This window comes from Neopsephotus bourkii, unplaced genomic scaffold (genome assembly GCF_033783945.1).
Source record: "Neopsephotus bourkii isolate Nb327-2 ecotype Australia unplaced genomic scaffold, CSIRO-AGI_Nbou_v1 NB_1008, whole genome shotgun sequence".
NCBI lineage: Eukaryota > Metazoa > Chordata > Aves > Psittaciformes > Psittacidae > Neopsephotus > Neopsephotus bourkii.
In genome coordinates this window covers 331,294-334,011 of record NW_026901498.1, presented here as the reverse complement: position 1 = coordinate 334,011, position 2,718 = coordinate 331,294, and positions in this window count along the sequence as shown.

Sequence of the window (2,718 nt, the reverse complement as noted above, 5' to 3'; positions counted from 1 at the left end):
TGCTGCAGGCAGTAGGTGCTGCAGTCGGTGGGTGCTGCAGGCAGTAGGTGCTGCAGTCGGTGGGTGCTGCAGGCAGTAGGTGCTGCAGGCAATGGGTGCTGCAGGTTGCGGGGTGCTGCAGGCAGTGGGTGCTGCAGGCAGTGGGTGCGTGGGCACGGGGTCGCGCTGGTGGCCGCTGGCGCATTCCCAAGGGAACCGTACGGAGCCCAGCGCGGGGCTGGCGCAGTGCGAGGGCGGGCAGCGAGTGCCACGGCGGGGCCGCGGCTGCCCCCGGGGGGGTTCTGCCTTCCTGCGCCCTGAGGGCAGGGCCGGTGCGAGCCCGTCCCGCTTCTCCTTTGCCCGGGGAAGTTCCTGCCCCGCAGCGTGCCCGCGGCTCTGACTCAGAGGGAAACCGTCCGCGGGTGCAGGCAGCTTCCCCCGGGGGGGCTCAGCTGTGCCGGGGCAGACCCCACATCCCCAGGGGTTCCCTGGGTGGACCCTGTGCCCCCAGGGGTTCCCCCCATGCTGAGCCAGACCCTGGGGTCCCAGGCATCCCTTCTGTGCCAACCCAGGCTCCAGAACCTCAGGGGTTCCCCCCGCAGCCCCTTGTGCCCCCAGGAGTTCTCCACAGACTGAGCCAGACTTGGGACCTCAAGGGTTCCCTCTGTGTCAACACAGACCCCAGGGGTTCCCTTTATGCTGACCCAGACCCCAGCACCCCAGGGGCTCCCCCCGACACCAACCCAGACCCTAGGACCCCACGGGGGGCAATCTCTGGTCCCCAGCATCCTAGTGCCACTGCTGCATGGCTCTTGCAGCTGCCCAGGCAGATGCTCTCCTCTTTGTCTGCAGAGCAAACCCTCCAGCTGCAGGTGACATTGGGGACATGGGGCCTCAGGTGACACTGGGGACATGGGGCTGCAGCTGGGGGGGATTTTCCTGGCCAGACCTGAAACCTCAGGTTTTGACTTGCTGCCCAGGGACAATCCCCAGGAGCAGCTGCCGCCTTTAATCTCCATACACCTTCCATCTCCCATTGCAGGTGACCTTGGCCCCCATCCAAGGAGGCTTAACAAAACCACGGGCTGAGCCCACCTAGGCCTGCAGCCACCCATCCCACAAGAAATAAAAGGAGAAGAGGCAAGAACGTGAAACACGACTGGAAACCCTGCTGAAACCTCTGCCAGTCCTCAGTCCGCACAGCCAGGCTGCTCTGCCCACACCGGTGGGGCACAGGCATCTCCACTGCAGGTAGGATGGAGCTGGGACCCCCCAGCATCACTGGGATGTGGGATGCAGGTCTGGGGCAGAGTCTTGGTGCGGGCAGCTGCAGCATCTCCCTTCAGGTACACAGCCCTGAGTGGGTTGGGGCTATGGTTTGTAGCAGTGTTGCCCTTTCCCCCTGCACATTGGCCCCATATTGGGGCTTCCCCTTGTCTCCCTGCAGCACCCAGACCATGCTCACCATCCCCTGGGGCCCCAGGGTGCACACAGAGGTCAGCGATGCAGCAGACCTGCTGATGACACCCTGCTTTACCCATCTCCATCCCGCAGCCCGTGCCCCACAGCACAGCACCCCCATGCTCTGGGACCCTCCTCCCCACTTACACCCCAGTGCCCCTTCCCCATTCGCCCCCTGAGAGCCCCGTGCTGGGAGCACAAAGCGGGGAGCCCCGGGAGCCATCTGCGGGAGCGCAGGTGGCCACCGAGACGCGCCATCTGCTCAGCCACCTTCGGGGACCGTGCAGCGCTGCTGTATTTTTAGGACACGTTTCCTCCCTCCCACCTGCAGCCCGGAGCCGCCTTTCGGGTTTCTAACAAGTTTTTCCTCTCACTGGTGGCTGTTGCAGAGCCCGGGCCCTGGTGATGGGGGGGTGCCTGGTCTGGGGGTGCAGGGATGGGTTGCACTGGGGGGCTCTGTACTCAGTGTGGGGTTATCCCAAGTGCTGAGCAGGCCAAAGTGATGCTGTAGCCAGGCTGCTGCCCGGAGCAGAGCTCCTGCAGAGCGCTGATGCTGCAGCCAGAGGACATCCTCATGCCCATGGCTGTCCGCAGGCAAAGGGGGCAGTGGGATGCAGGGAGGTAAGCCCTTGGTGTGGCAGCATGGTGGTTGTGCCAGGCTACACTGAGGCGGCCATGGTGTGCTATAAACTGCAGCAATGATGCTGTACCATGTTGTGCTGAGCTACGTGTGCCACACTGTGCTGCATCTATCCCTGTGCCATGCTGTGCTGGTGGTACCATCCTGCACTGCACTTCGCACTCCGTCTTGCACCATCCTGTGCTGCATTGTGCCAGCCATGCAATGCTAGGCTGCGTCGTGCTGGCTGTGCCATGATAGCTTGCCAGTGCAATGCTGCAACTCAATAGCCATGCAGTGCTGTGCCATGCCACACTGTACCATGCCACATTATGCTGGTGATACAGTGCCCTGCTGCACTATGCTGCCCATGCCAAGGTGCACCATGCACCGTGGTGCTCCCGCCTTGCCGTGCTGCACGGCACTGCCCATGCTGACCTGAACCCGCACGGGTGCCTCGCAGTGAGGAAGTGAAGCCGGCGCGAAGGGGAAGTTGTTGGAAAGTCAGACCGGAATGGCTGATAGGGAAGGCAGAGCTGGGCTTGGTCGCAGATGGTTCCTGTTGGGGAAGGACATGGGCGCAGCTGCCCGGCCCCCCCACCCGCTGCATTATCGCTGCCTGGCAGCTGTTCACCTTCCCCTTGCCATGGGACACGGCT